A 24,321-nucleotide genomic window follows, 5' to 3' on the forward strand; every position below is an offset into this window, starting at 1 on the left:
AGTTTAAAAACGAAAGAAATTTGAAATCCGTTAAAGGAAGAATTTCTAGATTTATTGCAGATGGAGATTCAAAATTTAATAATAATTTTTAATTCGAAACTTGAACAAGACGTAAATTCAAAATTTGAAACTAATAAATTAATGAAAAAGAGGATTTAAAATGCAAGAGGACTTCCATTTTCGAAATTAATTCGAAATTTCAAAGAGAACAAAATTTGAGATTTGGCAAATAAAAAACTGAATGCGGAATCGGATATATTAAATATAAAATTTGCAATAAAAATCAGGTTTCATACTCCAATTTTTTTTGTACATTTTTTGTTATAAAGGAGTTTGTTTTTTTTTTGTGTTTGTGTTGAAAGTTTTCGTCCTTTGGTTCTTTTTTTCTCGCTTTCTGCCTCGGAGGTGGATTTTTGTATATCGTCAGCGCGCGCGCGAATTCTTGTTTTAAGATTCTACGAGTTTATGGTTCTGCAGCTCTTTATACATATATGTATAACGATCCATAGAGCACACCCACACACACACACACACACACTTGCGCAGGGAGACACACACACGCACGAGAAGTCCTAATGTTGTTTGTTGCCTTTTTTTTCGGTTATTGTTGTGATTTTGGCAGAGACACCAGAAGACAAAAGACAACTCAAGAGCTGATCAGCAGAAAGAATTAAAATTTGAAAAGAGAATTAAAGCAAACAAAAATACCAAATCAAATCATAAATAAGAAGGAAAAATTGAAAGCGAAATACAAAAAAAAAACAACCAAAAAACAAAAGAACGGAGAAAACGGAAAAGGAGAACGGAAAGAGCAGTCGGACGGAGAACGGAGAACGGAGAAGGCCATTCAACCGATAAAAGGTAAATGCCATTGTTTATCGAATATTTTTTGGAAACATTTACCAAATACGGAATATCTCGAACGCTGAATATAACGCATACGCAGTGTTGCAGTGCGGGACGGGGAAATTTGTGTATGTTTCGGGAAGATATGCTTGAGCGTTGCGAGGAACTTAAGGAATAGATAATATATTATAATTAAATGGTAATTGGGATATAATATTTTTGGGCTACGAAGATGCGAGCACGGGTTCCCTTTGGAAAGAAAATTCAGAGGACCACCTATGAGGCATTTATTGCATTTCAATGAAAATGCAGAACTAGCAGGGGCTCAAATATTGTTCGTTGTAATCCTTTGAGGGCAATATGCTCAGAGCTGAAACGCAGTGGCCTTGGAAAGTCGGGAAATTCTGGTAAATGCCAATGTCCATAGAATATTGGCCAACGAAAATATAACGCATACGCAGCGTTGCAGTGGGGGAGCATTCCTATGTGTTTCGTTGTGAGGATGAAATTCTGAGAGCTGCAATTACATTTCAGCTCTTGTCAGAAATATTTCTGACAGAAGTACATTACAAATTGCCTTTTACCCAGAACGAAACCCCTTTGAACCTTTTGTGAAGCTTTCTTGTTTGAATAAACTATGGAATCTATAGAGATTTTTATTTAAAACATTAACAGCCAACTCTAAAAGCCTTAAAGTTCGAAATTTATGGGGAATTTGCTGTGAAAAATTTAATTGATTCTAAAGTTTTGTAAACTTTGGAGCACTTTGAACTTTGGAAAAGAAAGGAAGGAACCATTTAGCTGCAGTGGAACAATTTGCAAAGATTTTTCTCTAAAGAAAGGTGTTTCCAAAGGATGTCTCCCTGTTCTCTTTGGTTTTTTTTCCCGCGTGCACATTTTTCCTCTTTTAGTATCATTCTATTCAGTATTCTCCTTCTATTCGCTTTGCTATTTTCTCATCTGTTTATTTTTCCCCCAAATCGCTTCTCCGCTTTCATTCTCCTTGTGTTTACAATTTGATATTGTAATTTTCATTTTCATTTTTCGTTTATCTTTTACCAATTTTCCCTACCATTTTCAAATTTGTCTTCTCATTAATCGCTCATTGGTGTTTGGTTTTCTCATTCTTTTCGTTGTAATTGGCGATTTTCTTTCATTTTCTTTTATTTTCCCTATTTTTCACTTGGACTTAAGTCCGTTTTTTCCCCTAAATTGAGTTTGGGATGCAACCTTTTTATCCATCATTTCCATTTCTTTCGAACATGCGAACATCTTGCGGGTCCATTAGGTCCGGTCTCCCCGTGGACGGCGAAATGTTTCAATAAATTTTCCAATTTTCCAATTTGATTCTCTCTCTATGTCTATATATCTCTCTCTCTCTCTCTTTCTCTCTGTGTTTATGTTTCTGTTCATCTTTCACCCGCTTTCGCTGTGCTATGTTTGTAATATCTATGCACATTTTCTCTGCCAGCGGCCGACTGTGCGTATGATTAATATCTCAAAATATGCGCAAGATTTGTGCTGTGATCCGAAGAAGAGAGGGGGTGAAATCTTTGAAGGGAAGTTTGTGGCATGTGGCATGAGATTATTGAAAATGTTTCTTCCTTAATTATTGGCCAAACGGCATTAAAATTTTCAAGTATTTACTAAAGCTTAACAAAACACAAAACGCACACAAACATATAGAATATGTATGAACAAGGTACATACATATGTACATACGCCACGATTTTCGGATATTCTCGATATTCACAATTTTCACGATTTTCCACTAAATAAACTTTTGATTGTATGTATCGGTTTGGTATATATTGCGAGTGCAAGTATATTGCACGATTATAGAGCGATAGCTGGAGGAGGCATTTGCCAGCAATTGGCAGCTGTTCGATCTACGAGTACACTGGTAAAAATATCCATGCAGTTTCCCAAAATGTTCTGGAAATATTTTCGATCTGTTCTTAAAAATCCAGGTTTTGTGTGAGATTTGTGATTGATATTGCATCCCTATATGTTTAAGCTTCAATTTCTCTGGGTGTATTTTTGATACATCAATAGAATCTCTCTCTCTCTCTCTGTCCGTCTCTATTCATCTTTCCCTGTTCTCTCTTTCTTGATTGTTGATTCTTTGCTTTCTCAATTTCTCCCTTTTTGGTATTCTCCTGTTCTTCATCATCTCTCGCTCTCTTTGTCGTTATAGGTAGTATATAGATTTATTTTGGTCACTAAACGAATTGATTATAAATCCCATTTGAGCGTCTCATTGAACATCAACCTTAACACGTATACTATTCGAACGATTCGTACGATTCGTACGATTCAATTGTATTTACTCGCATTTCGATGTATATTTATGTTCAATATATAAACAATTAGTGGGGAATTTGGTGTGTGTGTTTTTGTGTCTGGTATTTCTTTTGGGGCCGCCTGAACTTTAAACTTTTTTTTTTTTTGGCACTGCTTTTCTATTTCCATTTCCCATTTTCATTCTTCCGTTTTTCTGGAAGGGACTGCAAATTGAATTAACGCTAAATGTAAATGTGTATGTAATGCCGCGATCTAAAAACCAGAAAGCAAACACAAATACACTTATCCAACGTATACACATGGACGGATAGATGGACAAACGGACAGAGTGGACAGAGCGGATAAGCGGACAACTGGCGGACTGAGCGACATGTAAACAGAGCCAGGGGCAGGAGCAGGGGCAGTAGCAGTGGCAGTGGCAGGGGCAGGGGCAAAGGTAACAAATGGCTTTTCAAATAAATTAGCGGGCGGCATTTGTAAACAGAGAAAGATGCAGAGATTTCGAGAGAGGAGAGACAGAAAGATGCAGAGAGATATACAGAAATAAAACGAGAAAGAACCAGAGATTGAGAGAAGAGAGAAAGAAACAAAAAGGCAGCGAAGAAGTAGGAGACCCGTGTGTGTCTTCTTCTTTAGGGGTCGTTCCATCAATTATCGATTTTCAATGAATTTCTTCACTTTCTTGCTACATCATCGGCACCACGTTGCGTATACGCAATCTGCGGATATTCCAGCCTATTTTCCATGGAAATAGCTAGTGATCAGGGCAAAAAAAAGTCGACACAAATTAGTTGTGATTGAATCGAAAATGGATTCGGCGATAGGCACTGAGAATTGAGTTCATTAATTCATTGATTATAGAGTCCAGTAATGAATAGTTTATCGAATGGATCTGGCAGCGGAATGAATTGTTGTTGAAAATTTCCCCAAAATTTCCATCGCTGAACTTAATGGTCAACTCTCGCTCCACGTGGCGCTGCACAAAGGGTGGGCTCCTATGGGGGATTCCGATTTGCAGCAACTTTAACCGGTTGTAAGTGGTTTGATCAGACTCGCTTGCTTGCTTTTCTCTTTATCTTTTGGAAAACTATTCAATCTGAAGGACGTCTGGACGCCACGAGTATTTCAATTGACCATTAGATGATGCTTAGGGGCATTAGAATGGGGCATGGGGCATGGGGGCGGGGGGTTGCACAGAAGGCAATCCATTAATTATACAATTAGAACTCGGACTCGGCAGCAGCAGCAGCAGGTGCATCGTGGAAAATCTATCTATGTGTTTGTTTTTCTGTCTCTTTCTTTCTTTCTTTGTATGTGTGCGAGTGTGTGTGTGTGTGTCTTTCTCTTTATTCTTTTGTGCTGTTTGTTGTTTGCATCGTCTGCCCCACCGTTTGATATGCAAAATTCAGAATGTGTTTACCTTGAAATATGCGCCATGTCACTTTGCCACTGATGCGAGAGTTGAATACTCGATGGGGCACACACAACCGGAGAAAAGGAGATAAAGGGAAGCAGAGAGAGAAATAGAGTACCAGACAAACTGAGAGAACATTGCTGAAATGTGAAATACTCGTGTACATTGTGCAACATTATGCTTCCCCCGACTGGCCGGCTGCCCGCCTGCTGCCTTCCTGCCTGACAGGTGAACTGCTGCACATGGGGCGCATGGGGTCTTCTCGATTGGGGGCAGATGTGAAGCAGGGGTCACGGGGCAGTTGCACTGCCTGTCACATTTGATGAGTTGCATGCCCAGCCCCATGGGGCAGCCCAGAAACCACTGGGATACTTCGGTACCCCTGCTTTCAAATGCCACTGGTAGTGGGAGTCTCGTCCAGTCATTAACCAGCGATTCGAGCGCAGGGCCACAAGGTTTCCTTTCCCCTTTGCCCCCCTCTTTCCCTCTCTTGCTATTGCTGTTTTCCACTTCTAATTTCTGCACTCGTTCGTTGGAGGGGCTTTCAGGAATGGTTTGAATGTTTCTTTTCTTGTCTTGTTAATCGCTGCATTCACGCTTTGCCACTCGTTGCTGCCGCTGCGAGTCGTTGCGCAGTTGATTCTCTCACACTCGTTGGGTTTTTTTTTGCTGCTCTTCATATCGTTGTGTATATAATTATTGCTTATGTTTACTTTTAGAACTTAAGGACGCGACTTTTTAAGTCTGCGACTTGGATTGTAAAGATTCCTGTTTTTAAGGTTCTTGGGTTTCTCCTCGAACTGCTTTTTATTGATACACGTTATCATTGCATTCGCGTACTCGTTTAGGCTGCTGTGGTACTCGCTCCATTCTCACCATTCGTTATACTCGATAGCAGTTGAGTATTTTGCTTAAACTTTCTAGGGACTCCAGTTCTTAGCTCCAACTGATGTTCTATGGATTCGGGTAGTTATTTGAGCCCTTTGCAAAATGAATTTGTTTAAAGTGGTTTTCCCACCTGGTAATCTGAAACGATTCTGGCTATTAGAAGTGGTTGTGGTTAGCAGGGATGCATGCAGCAGCAGCAATTATAAGCAGATGCATTAAGGTCGGGATATCCCATATCCTTGGGCCTGAAATTCATATCTCTGGTATATGCCACACTCTCCCACAAACAGACGGACTTAACCTTCGGCCTGTGATCCAGTTGCCGTTGCAGTTGCTGTTGCATGCTGCCTTGCTTCTTTTCCTCGTGCCCAGGCTGCGTGTGGCATTCCTGGCATTCCCCTGCCTTCTACACCTCAGCTCCATTTCCGGGGGCAATAGCATTTCCCTGTCTAAGGAAAATTCAATATGCCAGAGGAGGCATTTCCGTTTTGCAGTTCAATTATGCATTCATTGTGCAGCATGCAGCATGCAACATGCCGTTTGATCTCTTCCATTCCCCCTCCTGTTTCTCTTCACCCTGCCGCTTATCTCCGTCCCCTTTTTGATCGCCTTGGGGACTGGACTCCTTCTGCTTTGCGGGAATTTTGTTGTTTCTGTCGTCCTTCTGTCGTGGTCCTCTGTTAATTCTCATTGTCTCCCTTCTCTCTCCTCTTGTGTTTTCTCCTTCTACTCCTCTCTCTCTCTCCCTCTCTCTTATGCTGTATGCAATTACATTTTGTGTTTATTTGCGGCTTCATCTCCCACCCAAAGGCTGCAAAACTTTTCGCTCATTTTCCACACTCAAGGAGGAAAATCCCTCTCACTCAGGGGTTGAGTGGCAAAGAAGGGGGAGAAGCAGGAGGCACCACGGTTGAGGGGTTGGCTGCGTAGGAGGTTCGACATTGAGCAGCAGGTGCAGGTGCAAAAGGAGGCGGCATCGGCATCGGCATCGGCATCGGCATCGGCGGCACCCTGGGAGCGCACGTTTTGTTAACCGCGAATACATTTTAATTAGCAGCTAAAATATTCAAACTGAAAATTGCCCTTTGCCTGCGGGGCGGCCCAGAGACCAACAAACACACATACACACACAACCGAACGACGATGAACACACACACACACCCAACCTCTGGCACCCAAAAAGCCACCCCCACCGTTCGGCACCACCTGCTGCAGAAACCCAGCGTTTCCCCCTCTATTTCCCTATATTCCCTGTTTGTTGGATACCCTTCTTTGCAGCAGAGGGCATTACGATTTGGATACGTTTAATGGGAATTCAGAGAAGCCCAAACAGTCGAAACATTCAGGCATTAGAGATCCATTGCCCAGACTATTTAGACATAAAGAATATTCAACAAATTGTGGCTCACATACATATCTGAAATATAAACCATAGATAATATTTGGTTTCCCGTTATATGATTGTTATTCTGTTTGAAATACGTTCTCAGTGCAGTCGTAGTCGTACTCGTAGTTTTTATACTCGTTAGTATACTCGTTATATTCAGATAATGATTGCACGCGTTGTTCTTATACTCGTTATCACTGCTTCTCGCCCCTCGTTACTCGCTAAAGTCACTAAAAGCTCGTAGCAGTTGGGTCGTCTGTCTCCCATTAGTTATTTCACAAAGTTCTGTGGCTTAACTTAACTCAAGTTCCACAGTTGTGGCTTTCTTTAGAGGTCAAAGCGTAGATGCATCTTCTAGGGTACTTAAAGGTTCGACCACCGATTCTTGGCCTGCCTTTGTCCCTTGTTGTTTTTGCCCTCAAAAAGTTTGCCAGCTTCCCCCTCAAACATGATGCTATGAATTTACACAGTTTTGAGCGAAGAGAAGCAGTACGAGTGGTGGAGTGGATCAGTGAAGTGGCAGGTAAGAGAGGATAAGGGAGGAGAACTTTTCTCTAAATACTTGCCAAAATATGTCAGCAAAGGTAATGGAAACGGAGAGTGAGAGCAGCGCTGAGTATATAAAATAATCATAATCATAAACGTAATTTTTAAAGACTTTTGCAAGACTTTTTTTTTTTTTTGCTTAAATAAAAGAAAATTGTTGAATTTTCTAAGACCTTGTCTCCAGCTCATGAATTTTAATTTTAATTTTGCTCATTTTTTTTTTTTCTTTGTCTGTGTCTGTGGCTCTTCCCCATTGAAATGCGAAAATGCGAACGAGGAAACTTTGCACATTCCTGATGAAAGATCAAACAGATTTTGTCCGGCAAAGAAGCAAAGAAAAATACAATATTTCAAGAATTTCGAAAGGCCTCAAACTTTGATGAGAGTGTGCGTAGAGGGAGATTGTGGGGTGGGGGCATTGCTAATTAATTTTATCTGCTGAGCAATAAATAAATGATAGCAATCCCATTTCCGTTTACCTGCTTTTCCCGCCGCCTCATGTGGCATGATAAGACAGTAGCTGTGAGGACATTCGGCATAAAGCCCCCATTAAATATGATGTGCTTATCGAAAAAAGTTGTCCATAACTTTCCTTCAGAGAATTTTGTGTAAACAATTGTTATTTTATGTTCTTACACAGAAAATATATACGATTTTCCTCCTACCCTCTTTAGCCTTTCTTTCATTCAATCCCTTTATCCCTGCACGCCTACATCCACATCCAAAGGCGGAGTTTAGGCTCCAAAATTGAACCTGTTTGATACTGGAGTTGTTCATCGAGTTTCATCGAGCCTATTTCTGCTGCCACCGACTGTACATCCCCGATTTAGTCTAGATCAGGGGTCGGCAAGGCCATATCTTATGTGTGTGTAACAGTGGCTGGCACCAATGCAATCCAGGACATAGATAACCTAAGAGCAAGCCTCTCCATAGTCCACGAAAATGGCAAATGAAATATTCTTGCATTCAATTCACTTCATGTCCTAACCATATTTTGACAACTGTTACCGCAAAAACCCACAAAAACAAGAGGAAAAAGTACCAAAACCAGAAAAGCCACAATAAAAAAACGCCTGAACCAAAGAGGATACGAAGGGAGATGTGGCATGTGGCAGGAGGCAAAAAAAGTAACGGCTTGGCCAGCTGTGTCATCCACTTGTGGTTATTTGTTGTCGGAGAACTTTGCCCGCCGCAAAGTTGTGCGCTTTTTGTCGATTTTAACCAGCTCTAATGTCCCACTGTCCTCTGTAAGAGGAGCGTCCTGTGTATCCGTATCCGTGTGCCAGTATCTCAGTGTCTGTCCTGGATGCAGCTTTTCACAGAGAAAGAGCTACTATTTCTTTTTGCAGCCTCAAAAGTCAGTCGAAACCAAAAATCCTCCATGATATCATATGAAACTTTTTGTTTTTTACGACTTTTTTTTTGTAGGTTGTAGGAAAACGCATTTGAGAAGTTTTTTTTTTAAGATTATGGCTTAGAACATTTTGGAGCATTATTTGTTCGGAGCAAACATCCATATATGATGAGGTATTCGAGAGATTTCAGCAATAAATGGAGTTTATTTAAGAATTAACCCAAAGCAAAGTAGGATAAGATCATTAATTATAGTCGTGTGGAGAAATGGATTCGTGGAATGCAGAATTGGGTTACTTCTTTAGAGCATTAACGATTCTAGTTATTGGATTGAACAGTTACCAAAAGAATCAACACGCTAGACCAATCGTATGCTCCATTGGCAATATTGTGTGATTCAAACTTGTCTGTTTCGCTCTCTGTTCTCCGATGGAAACTGAGAAATATGGATTGCAATCCAATCCATTAATATCCCTTGTTCTTCTGAAAAAATGTCTTTGCGGAGTTCTGTTTTCTTTCAGCTTAAGATAGAAAACACATATGTATCTTTGCACAAGAATTGGAATGACTCTCGCACATATCCAGTTTCCCAGGGACACACACACTTTCGCACTTACAGACGCCTACACAGACGCTCACAAACAAAAGCAATGCGATTCAATTTCCGCTGTCAGTTTGTGTCTTCATTTTGGCTTTTGGTTTTTTGTTTTTTGTTTGGACTGTAAAAGCTTTTGTGGGGGCCAACTGTTGCCATGTGGCACCACGTGGGTGTATGTGTGTGCAATTACATGTGGTCCTTGGGCCTCCTTGGGCCCCACCCCATCTCATCTTTCTCGCTCCACAATCTCACACTTTGCCATTTTCCCCTCAATGACAAACAATTCAATTTGCCGCCGAAGCCCTTTCAATTCCTTTGCTTTCTCTTTTTCATTCTCTTTCTCTTTCCATTTTCCATTCTATCGTCTCCGTTTTCACACTCCGAAATTTTCCACCTTTCTCTCTATTTTTTTCGGCCCCAGTTGCACTTTCCATTCGCATTTCCCCATTTAAAACCTATCGCGACTTTGGCTTTGATTTTGATTTTCGTTTCGCTTGGCCCAAATATTTTTTCTATAGTTCTCCCTAGGGTCTGGCAGTAGTTTTACGTTGTAATTTTATGGGTTTCTATGACCTAAAGCACACAAATATCCAGTGAATGTGGATCTGGCTTGCATGAATATTTTAAACCGAGATATGTTCTATTTTATCTATTTTGATATGATCTAGCTATCCAGACAAAATCACGATTTATTTTATAGATATATTTTATATTTTATATTGTATTGTATTGGAAAACTGGGAAGCAAAGATAGTATCTACTTATCTATCATAAAAATCACTGGGGCCATTCATTCTTTATTGTATATAACAAGGTATTCAATCGTCGCTTGTATAAAGACATATGTATGTACATACATATATCCCGGTCTATACATGTATAATGATGTGGCCCAAACTAAATTCTAAATTCATGTGGCATCAATTCAGTCTCTAATGTTTCACAGTTAGTTTCGGTATAGACATGCAGTTTTGAGTCTGTTTTCGGAGAAGTAATCTTACAACTTAACACAAAGAATCTGCAACAGTCTTTCCTCTAACATATACTCATATCACCAAAAAAGAATCTGCAACAGTCTTTCATATGTACTCGCTCATATCACCAAATATGCTGTATGTTTCTGGGTATCTTTTAGTTGCAATGCTGGTCCTATCGATCTATAACGTTGTTTGCTTTTAACCTGTTTGCAATTTTGTTGTTTTTCTATTTTTATTGATTGTTGCAGTTGTTGTAATTGTTGTTGTTTATTACCTGTGCATTTTTAAGTGTTTTGTTTTGTTTATCGTTAGGGAGGCACCAAGGCCTTGGGGTCGTAAGGGAAGGGGGTGTTCGGTTTGGTTTGGGTGGCGCTTCGAGGGATTTCATTCTTATGACGTTCTAAATCATTCGCTGCCTGTCGATGCGATTCATCGCGATGGGGGGAACTACTATGTAATAAACAATATAAATACATTTTTGTGTCGTGTAAAAGCTGAATACTGAAAAGAGGGAAAGGCGCCATGGAAATGTCAAAAGGAATCGTATGGATATCCTTTACTTTGGGAGGCTATCTACCTGTCAAGCACTGTGTCTGGTCTGACTGCAGTTTTTCATTAGATATTGAATACAGTTTGAAGTTTCTCCATTTAACATTCGGTTTTTCATTTAATTTTAGTGCAATTCTCTGGAATTTGTGATTTTTTATATTGATGTCTGACTTTCTATTAAAAAGTGCTTTGAAGAAGGTCTCCCACCTATAGACCTATTTATATTTCTATGTATAACTATGTTTTATGCAACATAAAACTATGTGTAAATGATATTTTCGTGTCTGATGTCATTTAATTTTCCCGTTGCTCTTCAAGAAATTGCGACTCCGAGGTTCACTCGATTTTCAAATTTAATCATTAAAGGATTGCTTCTGCTTTTCCGTATTCTGCTCGTATTCTCTGGATCATCCCTTTAGACGTTTCTATGTTATCGTCCCATCTTTTTCTAATGTTACAAAAACTTTTCCTCCACCCAAAAAGAAAAAAATGGTGACCCCGACACAATTCTTATAGCTGGCGAGTCCTCTCTTTTCCTTCCACTATTGTGCTCGTCTTCCAACACTTTCCCAACTATTTCCACAGTCCTCTGGTTTTCCGCTCCTCTGGGCTTTCCCCAGGGCCACCCCGCCCCCTTCACAGCCAGTGTTTGTCTCGCTTTCAACACATTTACCCCCAATCCCCGTTTCGCCTATTGCCCGGGAGAATATTCGTACAATTTCCAACGCAAACAGCAAATGCGAACAACAATTGTAATTGAGCATTAACATAAGAAGGGGCTCCCGCAGAATGAGTCCCCAGTCCCCACACTCCTCCCGTGGATCCTTGCCCATCCATCCGTCCGCTTCGCCCCTCCGGAATTCCCAACGTTAAACATTAGTGACGGGGCCACAGGCCCCATCCTGTGACCCGGAGCTCACAGAGCTCTCATTTGAATGTTTCATTCTATGGGGGTGAAGGCGTCAATTTATTGAATTTTAATTAATTTTATTGCCCCGGCATTGTCGTAAAGCTCTTAATGATAGCATCGCATCGCACGGCGTATTCGAGTTTGCGGGGCTGCCTACTGTATGCGAAATTTATACAAATGTTGAAATTATGGAAACTGTTGATTCTCCAAAAACATAAAAACAAATGTGCCACCAATCCCCCACCACCAAGTCATCCTCTAGCCCCACTCCCACCTCCCGCTGTTGGGGGCTCTGGGGTTTTGGTTGGGAGGCAGATGTCAAGGTTGAAGCAATTGTAGAGGCAGCAGCTCATTATGCCAAGCGGATGCCACTTGGCATACATTTCGGAGGGAGGCTTGCAGATTAATCTCTGACACACACCGAGAGAGGGAAAGAGCAAGACGGCCACAGCCTCCACTTGGGGGTCAGGTACAAGGTGCTACCACCCCTCTTTGCACTCTCCACCCCTCCTGCGTAATGCGAATAGATCATCATATTTCTTATATTTTTTGGTAATGAACGGAACTGAAGAGTGGAAATCATGAAATATTCAGCAAGGGAAGGTATGAAAGTGCCCGCATAAGTGGAATACTTCTTTAGAGCATTAACTATTTTAGTCATGAATGGCAAGATGAATGAAAAATGGAAATGGAAATAAGGAAAAAAAGATCGATCGCGCCTTCTGACTGAACCCAAGCCTAGGCTCAATGATGAACCACGAACGAAAATGTCTTCCGATCACTCCTTCTGTGTGAACAGCATTCTCTCCCCTCTGCAGAACTGTGCTTCGGTGCCCTCTCCAGGAGCCTAATATTTGAACTCGATTTGTCGCCATTGCGTGGCCAATTAACACGCAACACAATCAACAATCGCAATCAAGCGACACTGGAGTTAATCCAAAATAAAATGTCCTTAACAATGTCCCCCGTTATGAAAATGGCTGGCCCGTGGGGTTCAGGGTTCAGGGTTCAGCGTTCAGGGCTGGGGGTTGGGGGTTGGGGTGGATAAATAGCAACACGTCGCCCGTTTTGCATGTCTAATGGTCATTCCAGTGAGCCCCATCGGCGGCACTTCAATCACTTCATCATAACGTCCCAACGCGCTCCAACACTAAGGAACGAAGGAACTCCAGAGTAGAGCATAAAATGCCAGAAAAAGGAGAGCACGAGGAAAAAAAGGGAAATAGGGAAATGGCAAAATGGGGCCTCCGGAATGAGCCTCTTTATTACATTGCCAACATGAAAATAACGAATAAAAATTGAGTGGATTGCCCCTCGGACTTGAAGAGCCACAAAGCACAAGGAGAGCATGAAAATGGATGAAGGAATGGAAGGAACGAAGGATAACGAGGCTAAAAAGCAGCTGAAACTACGCCAGGGTAAGCGGGATAGGGACCTCGAAATCCTGCAGCGGCACAAGTCCAGTAACGAGAGAAACGAACCCAGAAGGATTTGAAATAGGAATAGACGATGGAGATGGTGGTGATTCAAGGGATATGTTCGAGGGCGGATTGTGTGAAGGTGTGAAGCAGAGAACAGACGGGAAATGGGACAGCGAACAGATGAGAGATCAAGCGGTAGGCTTGAGAAATGGCAAGAAATTATAGATGGATGGAAGATAAAAAAAAGGCCAAGGGATATGTGGATGATATGAAAAAATGGTCTATCCATTTTTGAGGATACGAACTAATGAGAGCTAGGAGTCTGGACATCTCTTAGATGGGAATGAAAGCACAGATCCTCTGATAAATTGTGATACTCCCTTGAGGAGACACCAGGCGGTGTGGGGAGACATGCTCCAAGGTAAATTAAACGATTGCATTGAACCATAGCTATTTGGTTTCTGTAATCCTGTCACTGCCACAGCTGCCTGCTGTCTCTTTGCCTCCAGCTGTCATCCCACAAACTCTCTTTCCTCATTTCATGTCAACGAGAGATTAATCTGTCTCCACCACAGCCTCAGAATCCGTCATTGAAATATGGAGAATCGCTCCTCAAAGGCCGTTCAATCTGATACCTTGCCACACGAATTAGTACGCAGTTCATTGCAGCAGTGCCACTGCAACGTGTCACTCACAGCCACATACTTTTGCCCTGTCGCCCCTCCCGACTCTACCTCAATCGGTGTGCCTCTCACTGGGAAAATTGCATTTGTCGTTGCCCGGTTGCAAACAGTTTTCATTTCATTTTCATTTTCATTTTGGGCTCCGGCTGTGTCCAAGTATGCCATGGGCTTCCGGCATTTGGCACTCGTTTTCTAGACTTGCATCAACTTCCGGTAGCACAAGCGCCCCTGCCCCTCCCCCATCCCCGTCCCCGTCACCTTCCCTTTGCCCCGCTTCGGCATCCCTCTCGAGTAGTGGACATGCCGGCAATTTACGCGAATTTCCGCTTGACGGAAATGCACAAAGTGAAAGGCAGGGGCCGAGGAAAAAGCAAACGAAACAACGACAACTTGAGCCTGTCATCACATGAGGCAACAGTTTGTGTCGCACCCGACCCACCACCACTCCATCATCCGTGCCCCGACCTTTCGCCCCCAACCCCACCCCCTCTTTCGTGTTGGACACTTCTATTCTGGCAATCGGTTTATTCTATTAGTTTCACATTCAATCAGGGCCATATTGATGGGGAAAATTGAACGAATATTTCCATTAGGAATTCCCATTTGCCTAAGCGGCCTCCAAATGGAATTTCCAACTGGAATTTGTTGCAAAGTACCACAGCTCTTACCTGTACACGTTTGTCACACTCTAAAGGGCCCAGAAGAATGATATTCAACACCAAAAAGTATGCCATGGTCGTTGCAGAATTATCATACAAGTACAGTGTCGAGGTACACGGGCCTTGACACCAAGATACGATATGGTATTATTTTATCATCTTAAAGGCAGTTCCAAGGAAATCTTTGGGTAACTCTTAATTTTGCCAGAATTAAACGCCCAAAAACTACACCAAAATTATCATAATTATATTTGTGGCAAGCTCCCAACAAAAGGAGATGGAAACCCACAACCCCCGAACCACAACAAAAGTTAAGAAAAGCGTATACAATGGGGTCAACCGCCCTTTGTGTGTACCTCACCTGTACCATCACCATCCTATTCGTAGCCTTCTAGGGCGACTAGCGGCCGCTGCCCGCTTATTACCGCTGGCTGGAAAGTACGCAACGCAAATTGGCCGAGTGGCGCCGCACGTGAGACCAACAGCTGCTGAAGGGGGGCCGAAGGGTGAGCCCTGGGAAATTACACGCGACTAATGAGAGTGCGGCGGACACTCGCCCCAATCGGCCGCGTCCGCCCCTCGTGCTGCCTTGCGTTTACGCTCACTTATGTACCTGCTAAAAATAAAAGGCAACGACACACACAAAAAATATCCAAAAGTAATCCGCTGAAGTAGTTTCTTCGTACTCCCGTAAAGCCACCCATGCACCCCATTCCCTGCGATAAAACTAGGAGAAAGAACTTTTGCGAGACAGAGAGCAGAGGGGGAGGAATCCGAATCGGAAACGGAGGAACTGCCAAGATTAGTTTCACAGCTTACAGCAATTTGTTGTGACTACAACAGAACAAGAAGAAGTCGCAACAAAATCCCAGAGAAAGACAGGCTAACCCTTGGATATCCTTTCGAATTTTCCTGCTACCCAAAGAGCAAAGGATCGCACATCCTAATGTCGAGGAACGTGTGCCTCCACACAAAAAATGTCTATTGAAATATCTTCACAAACAAATGACTTCCTCCGACCGATTCCTGATTTGCTGAGACAAAAGATGATATGGCAATCCGATCCGAAAGGAATAGCAGACCGAAGAGCTTTTGATGCTGATCAACATAGGCACCCCCAACCTGTGGAGAGGGTATACAAAAAGTTGGTCATATTCCTCTGAGAGGCAAAGTGAAATCCGAAAGCCAAAAGCAGCAAATGTCGTCGTCAACATTTGGCTTAGCAGCAGCAGCGGGTGGCAGTGGCAGTGGCACTGGCACTGGCAGCGTCAGCGAGTGGCAGAGGCAGAGGCAGTGGTGGCAACTACTGTAACTGTAATACTTTAAGCCTTTACGCAGACGACAGCCAGCAACAAGAGAGACAAAGAGCGAGACCGAGAGAGAGAGAGAGAGAGAGGGAAGGCGAAAGCTACGCGACCACAGCGCCAGCCACAAAATGCAATGATCCCCACAGTGGCACAGTGGTACCTCAGGGGTACTCCATGGGCTTACAGGTGTGTGTGTGTGTGTCTTTATTGAAAATATGATAAATGCGTCTTTGAATCAGTGACTTTTGCCAAAAATATGATAGCTCATTCAAAGGTTCTTCACACTTTTCAGACAAGGATTTATGCGCTTACATCTCCCATAAAGAAAACTTATTGATATCGATCTTCGGTAAATGACTGGATTTCGAGTAACTGAAGATGGTGGACACTATAGTTCTGGAGTAGATTTAATTCGGGTTTCCGCAATGTTTCGATCCACTGTGCCATATGGTCTGGAGTGCTGCTGGCTGCTGTTCTATTTTTATGCGACGTTGGCTAAACACTAAAAGTAGGCAAACAAACAAACAGCCAGGGAAATGCGATGGAGAGATGGAGCGAGAGACGGGTAACCGCAACAAATACAGAAGCAACAAGGACATGGCATAAAAAGGATTTACCCGAAACTGAAACTGAACCGCCGACGTCTTAGCAACTTTGTGTTTGGTGGATCTCAGGCTGTGTTTGAGGGTGGGATATGGAAGATATGTATGATATGGTGGATACATATTGTGGCCCAGGGAGAATGCCATGCATATGGTGGCCAGGGTTAGGGGCAGGGGCAGAGGCAGCTTAGGAAAATCACCTGATGCCCCAGACAGGACCTCAGTGCCGTGTGCACTAATCACATTTGTGTGTCGAATCGCGCGGACTTTTTGTATTGCCTCGTCAGGCCGTATTTCTCTGTTTCTCTCTGCCTCTGCTGGACCTCCTTCTCCTCCTCCTCCTCCTCTCGTACTTCTGCATAGTTTCAGCAACTTGTTAGACATGGGCTTCCGTTTATGTTGTTTCCGTTTCCGTTTCTGTTTTCCGCTGCTTGCCACACAGTTGCCACTTCATTTTGTTGCGTTGCCCCAGCACAAGCCCCAGCCCCAGCCCCAGCCCCAGCCCCTGCTCCCTGCTCCTGTCCCTGCTGCTCTTCTGGCCGGAATTTATGCGTGTCAGATTTTCATGGACACGCTGGCTGGCACGGCAGAAGGCTGAGAGGAGAGTGGACTACAGCAGCCACATGTGCGCCATAACTCAAACTTAACGGTGCTGCCCGAGACGACTGACTTGCAGCACCTGTGCCCCACAGTGGGGCGCCACACAGAGAGATAGAGAGAAAGAGAGAAGGTAGGCGTAGGAATGGGGGTCTTAGGCAGAGGATGGCATCAGGAAGATGAGTATGTTGGCCGGTGCGGCGTCGAGAAGGATTTATTTCTGCCTGGGAATATAATTTGCTTAAATATTCATCTCTTGGGAGAAGGCTTTAAGAGCGGCAGTAGAAAGCACCAGCAGAAAGAGCAGCGGCAAGGAGATTGAGATTAAATTTACTTAAGCTAATAGTGCACTGCTTGTTTGTAAGCCATTCGAGAAGTGGCAGCCATGCAAGCATGAGAATCATACTCTTTGCTTTGGAGGCAAAAGGCGTCTGAAAGACACTCAAACAGTGGAGCTAAAAAATTATCTGAAGAGTCTGCAACCATTGAGTGAGCTTAGAAAGCACTGATGCACGAGTTGAAGAATTAGCTATGCAAGCAGTGGAGTCAAGGAGATGAAAGTAGTGTAAGCTAAACAAGCAGTGGAGTCGGCGGAATCCAGGGGTAGTGCTTAACTCCCTTCATCCACCCAGACGCATGGCATACTTTTAGGCACCGCGCGAAAATCTTTTCCTTGGAATATTTTAAATTATTCAGAGCTCTTCCCCTGCCACAGGGCATACATTTTTAAGCCGGGATTAATGAGAGATTCACATTCTGAATTCCGCTTAACAAGCAACACCCCCTCCGCCGCCCCCCGCACGCCACTCTCTACATCCACAGCCACCGCTCTGCTTCTACTTTTTGCCTCTTCCATTTTCCCCATTTCAATTACAAAACTTAACGAAACGGAGCACACAGATTTTTCCAAGGGTTTTCCTGTCAGCTGTTACCGTTATAATCCTTTTTAAAATTACCAAAAAAAAATTAACAGACAAAAAAGAAGCGATGCGAGAGGGAAAAACAAATGCAAAACGACTTTCAACAATAAAATTGTAAAGAAGAGGGAGCAAATCTTTTGATGAAGTGCTGTCTGTTGAAAGGTTGGTGGTCGGAGGCGGAGGCGTCGGCGGGCGTGGCCGGACAAAAGGGCGCCAGCAATTAATTTATGAGCCCCAATCCACACACACACACACACACACACACACACATACAAACAAAAGCGAGGGAGAGAGCAAGAGAACACTCGCTCACGGACACAGACACAGACGCACATTAATTAATTACTGTGATTTCTTTTAGCGCTGTTGCAGCTTTTTCTCTTTTTTTTTTGTTGTTATTTGGTTCCTCCCGTTTCGCCTTCCCTTCCTCCGCTGCCACTCCCACACTTTGTACACTTCTCCCCACAATTTACCGTTGATTTATGGACGGCTACTGCGCTGCCATTGCGCTTTCAGCGTATTTACTGCTTATTACAGCAACAGCAACAGCATTAAAGCAGTGGAAGCAGTGAAAGCAGTACAGCAGAAGGGTCGTCCAGAGGAAAGGTGAATTGTGGGTCAGTTGTTGCCTGCAAATCGTTCACGGAGGTCGCGGATCTGTACTGAGAGAAACAAAAAATCCTTGAAGCTAAAACTAAAGAAATGAGAGAGGCTTTGAGAGCAGGAGGAGGGAGCCCAGTTGTGCCTTCTGGTATAGTGAATATCTATTGGATGGAAGCCTGTCCTTCATGGGCTGTCCATTAAACATATTTCTATATATGTATTATGCTTCTACTCAAAATATTGGATATCGAAAAATGGTAAATTATGCTTTTTGCTGTTCCAATGAATTGTTTCTCATCTCCGTTGTATCATCTTAAAAGATAGATCATTAAATATATGGGACCAACAAAGATATGTTATTTCTCAGACCATAAATTGTTCTTTATTTGACCAGATGTTGTTGGCCATAGATCAATGCCCATTTACGCATATTTTACTTATTAAATTCAGATAATCCAAACGATAATCCAGTCAGCCCTTTCATAGGATTATATGACTTCCAAGGCCATCAAAGTCTTCCGCCTCAGTTGCTAGTTCTTTCACCTTTCTAGGGACTGTTTCCGTTAGAGAGTGCCTTCTTTTTCTTACAGTGTATAGAATTTTCCTGTCTGTTGTGTTCTGTTTTGTTGGTTTTTCACTTTTATTTGTATTTTTCTTCATTCTTCTTGGCCTTTCTCTGTATTTTTCCTCCGTAGTCCCACAATGCGCTTTGTGTGCACGTGGCGCGCCTTCGAGTGCCCCATTGTCTCCCTGCCACCGCCCACTCTCCACTCTCCAGTCCCTGTCTCCCTGGCCTTGCCTCGCCTCTCTCTTATTTTCTCCCTCTGTCTATCTGCCCCAGTCTCCACCCCTTTTCCCGCTTTCTCTGGGGCCAATTGTCAACTGGCCAACAACTGGCAGCAGGAACAACAATCAGTTAAGTTATCCTAAATAAACACATTTTCCGAGCACAAGCACAGGCACGCAGCGTAAGCATTTTTCACCACCCCATTATTCTTGCACCCTTCCACCAGTCCACCCGCCTCTTGGTCCCATGTTTTGGAGTAAAGCTGAAAGGAAAATTTGCTTTTGGTCTTTGCACTAAACAAACTGTTGCTTGGCCAAAACCAAGACCAAGAACAAGGCTAAGACCCCCGCTCTCTGGAGTGCTGAGGGGGGGAGGTGGTGTATGAATGGCTGAATGAAAGTTGGGGGATCGGGGCGGGGGGTGTTTTTGTCTCCTTGTCCAGGTTTCAAATTAAACTCGAAAGAAAAACAAATTAGGCAAACGCCGGACAAAGCATTTGTCTGATGTTTGCTCTCAGCTTTTTCATTCAAAGTAGAGGGAGAAAAAAATAAGAGACAGACAGACAGAGTGAGAGAGATAGAGAGGGAGATGGAGAAAAGAAGGACGAGATGTCGCATGGTTCGTTGAATAGCAGTCCGTGATGCTAGAGCTACAAAAATATAGCTCCAGAGAAATGATTTGTCATTGTCCTCAAAATGGTAATTGCTTTGGACTTGAAAAAAGACAAGCACCAGGCAGTAGGGGGGAAGAGGGACTGCCCCAAAAACATAGCTTGACTTATGAATGGAGTTTTCTGGATTTTCAGACAAATGTTTGCCCCATTTTCCTCATGGTTGTGTACTCCTATTCAACTCCTCAGTTTTCATGGTATATCAGTCCGGCGTCAGTGCACTCTTCTCTCACATGCAACCCTGCGCATCTGTGTGTATGTGGGGTCAATCGATCTATCGATTGCCTCAACGATAACAGTTTTTAATACATTAAGAAACGGGTGATAGGAAGGGGAGGTGGAAGTAATTGTGAACTCAATTGGAAGTGCGAGAATGCGATTGCGAATGGAAACGAATTTGTGTCATTTGCATATTTCATAAACACACGACGCGACGTAGAGCCAAGTAATTGCTGTTTGTGTGTATATGTGTGTCAACTGCAGTGGATCTGCATATGAAATATATTGGATATATAGAAGTATGTGCTAGTGCAAAGAAACAGTGCGTTTCACGTGTGGAATAAAAGACTCAATGCTAATGCTAATGACAGATTTATTCCACTTCAGTAACTTATGGGTCTTGTGTTTATATAGCGGTATCGGATCGGCAAGTCCCTAAGTCCTAAAGTCGTTAAGGGATGTCTCAAAAGATGTCTCAAGACAAAGATGTGGTTGAGATTGGTTTACCATTAGCTTTCTGAGTATCTTTTATTGACCTAAATGAAGAAAGAATAGAGAATTCCATCGTACCTATTCGTATACTATTCTACGTACCTATTCTACCCATAAGCAATAAAAAGGGTCTGAGAAAAGTACGATAGTCGGATAGATTTCAAGTTGGGTCAACAGTATGCATTCGATAACTGATGCCACTGATACTTCGATTGCTGATGTACTTCGATAACTAATTAAACTCGATTGTTGGCTTGAGCTGCCATTTTTAAGTCTTAAAGTTATGAAACGCACTTTATGTACACGTATGTACATATATGTATGTACAATATGTATATGTGTATGTGTACTGTATATGGGTCACCATTATGCTTGAAGTTTGGTTAAAACGCTTGGAAAACCCTGCCAATGTGCAGGCGGCATACATACATATATGCAAATCAACATTCATCCACACACACACACACACACTGGTACATAAATGTTTGTATATAGATAAACACATGAGACCAACAGATGCGTCTCTGTCTCGCTGTCTCGCTGTTTCTCTTGCTCTATATGCATAATACATGCAAAGGCCGACGGCGGCAACTGTCCCTTTGCCCTGTCCATCAGAGAGCCGTGAAAGAGGAGGCTGGGTGGTGCCACAGTGGGGCAGCAACCTCTCTCTCCCTCGTTCTCTCTCTATCTTACAGGCCATTTCATTTTTAATAGTTTCAGTCGACTAACGGACCGACGGACCAACGGACCGACGTATAGCGGCGGCATTTCATTTGCCGTTTGTTTACTTTGCAAACTGGGTCTCCCCTCACCACCCCTCCCCTCTTCACCTTACCACACCTCACTGCATCCCTCTCCTCTGCCACTGCCCGCAATTCAAACAAAAACACAGCCGAAAAAGAAAATGAAAATTTTGTTTGTTGTTGTTCGTGTTATTCCTTTTTTTCGATTTTTTTCTTGGTTGTTTTTTTTTTTTTTTTTGGTCTTTTGGTTCTTTAAAATTTATTGTTGATTTATGCGCCACGGTTTTCACAGGCTTTAAGCCAGCCACGCCTATTGGCCACCGCCCAACGCCCAGCTCGGGTCGTTTATTAAAGATTTTCTTATTTTTTGCTTTTTTTGTTTTATGTGTACACTTTTATGTTAGCTTGATTTCATTTCAGGGGTTTTCACGAATACAAAAGAGGCTCAATATTATTTATTTATTAATAAATAAAAACAGAATTTAAAGACCCCAAAATACGATACACAAACGATGAATAGACATCATTGAAACGAACCACAATCGAACCTTGGACTTCAAAGGACTGAAATCTAGTTTGTTCCTCCAAGGTCACCTTATGATTTCGAATCGGGCAGCCTTTCCTTTACGATGCTGAATCATTAATCCTGAAGCATAAATATTCATAATATGGATATTTTAATGCTTGAAAAATTCCGAAAAATATTAGAGAATTCGAATAGGTTGTGTCAGAGTGAATATACTACTGCAGAGTACTGGCGAATGTATTACTGATCTGTATTTAGAGCCCATGAGAAATGTTGCTGTGTAGATGGGGGTACACATACCCCTTGTTTGGCTCTAGTAGAGCCCTAAACTGATTTAGGTTCTGATCATCAAATGCCACACATTTTGTCCAGTCTGAAGTGCAGATCAAAGTGCACTTTAGGGGTCAAGTGAATTCAGAGAGCGAGAGAGAGCATTCACATTCGTTTTCCTGCTCAAATTTGTCTGCTGGTGTGTGTGTGTGTGTGTGTGTGTGTGGAGTGCTCTCGCTGCGACTTTGTTTACCGTTCGCTCAAGGCGTTAACCTAAAAAGAGAATACAAGACAAAAAAAGAGAAAGCGAAACTGCAAACAGAAAGGAAAGAACCGAGAACCGAGAAGCGAAAGAGAAAGAAGAGAATTGCGAGGGCTGTCCATAAACAAACACGAGGCGGCGAAGCGGCACTGGCAGTGGCAAAGGTGAAATGTGGAAAAGAGATGGAATGAGAGAATGACAGAGTGAGAGGCGCGAAGGGGGGGTAAAAACTGGCAGGAGGGGGAGAAGGAGAAGTGAAGGCGCCACTGAAAGTGTGGGCGGCGACGCCACTTGATAAGTTCCCGCCGTCATCGTCCTGTCAATCGAGTGATGTCACATGCGGCAAGACGGGGCACAAGTCGGCGGAGCGGGGCTGGGGCATGCAGCCTGAACAAACAAATAATATACAAATCACGCAGCACGCCACACAGATACACACACTCACACACCAATTGCACTTGTATGCAGGGGGCAGACAAAAGACGGCGCGATGCACTGCAGCGTCTCCACTGAAGTACGACAGAGACGCAGAGACGCAGAGATGAAGATGGCGCCGACGTCAGCGTTGACGCATGAACTCCTGTCAGTCTAAAAAAGGATAACATGTGCTATGGATACACGATTCCGAAAAGAAAGGACTCTGCTTGGGGTGGTGGCATGGAGCTGGAGTTATGGTGTGTCCGATCGACTTAAATCTCAAGCAAGTTGTATGAAAATTCTCTATAAATATAAGATATTTCTTAGCACTGCAAGCCATGAGACTGAAATATTACAAACTCCTTTGCGAAAGAAATAACAATAAAAGTATTGGTAATGGTTCTCGCAGTTGGTGTTCGATGGAGATTTGTAGAAAGAATAAAGAACTAAAACAGTAAAGATCTTCCATCAATTTTCAATTGAGAATTAGTTGGAAAACTCCATTGGCGGATGGAAGTGCCAGAGTGCAACACTTTTCCCCTGCTACAGAACTAGAATCAGCAGCCTCTGCCTGGATCAGGATTCGTGTGTTTGCATTAATCCGTTCATGTTTTATGTCCGTCTGTCATAAAATCAAAATAAAAGCCAAAGCCAAAGCCATGGACATCGCTGTAGTTGCAGATGGAGCTTTGGAGCCCGACCTCCGACCTCCATCCATACTAATACATTTATATATAGCACTCGCATATATATATAGTCATAGTCATAGTCATAGTCATAGTCATCGTCATAGTCGTTGTCGTAAAACAAGATTTGCAAAGCATCTCTCTGGGTGGATTTGCATGATGCAGATGCAGATGCAGATGCAGGGGCATGGGGTGCATGGAGGGCATGGGGGGTAGATGGTTGATGGTAGTGCGAGTCAGTTTGACATTGTTGCTCATTGCGACCAACGAGCTGCATCTAATGCAAATGCACAAATGCGATTTATTACAACCCCGAACACGGTTCCGTGTGGCACGGGGTGCATGCTGCATGCTGCATGGTGCATGGTTCATAGAAGCATTGGAACAGGCGACAGAGATTGAGAGGATGAGCGAAGGATGAGTTTCGCAGTTAATGCTTACATTGCGCCTTGCTTTTAGTTACTGTCTCAACTGTCCCGATCTCTACAGGCAGCTCCCCTCGCACACTCGAGCAAACTCGAGCACACAACTTGTGCGCTCTAGTTTTCCCGGGAAACCTGTACCCCACCACTGCTGCACTCATCATCCATCATTTAGGGGGATACCCTGCCTGCCTGCCAGCCTGCCAGCCTGCCTGTCTCCCTGTCTCCCTGTCTGTCAGTTGGCCCATTAACGCGTACGCAGA

General features: G+C 43.1%; 1 protein-coding gene across 11 annotated transcripts in view; it reads left to right on the top strand.

Annotated features, from left to right (window-relative positions):
- LOC108164678 (voltage-dependent T-type calcium channel subunit alpha-1G) overlaps window positions 1-24,321 on the top strand; it is a 90,084-nt gene that overhangs the window by 274 nt on the left and 65,489 nt on the right. For 10 of the 11 annotated variants that reach the window (XM_033389347.1, XM_033389370.1, XM_033389372.1 and 7 more), the window contains exon 2: window positions 623-861. The gene's annotated coding sequence lies outside the window, so the exon portion shown is untranslated. The remainder of the gene's footprint in view (window positions 1-622; window positions 862-24,321) is intronic. The other variant, XM_033389351.1, reaches the window with a different exon arrangement.

Source organism: Drosophila miranda, chromosome XL (assembly GCF_003369915.1).
Source record: "Drosophila miranda strain MSH22 chromosome XL, D.miranda_PacBio2.1, whole genome shotgun sequence".
NCBI classification, from domain to species: Eukaryota; Metazoa; Arthropoda; class Insecta; order Diptera; family Drosophilidae; genus Drosophila; species Drosophila miranda.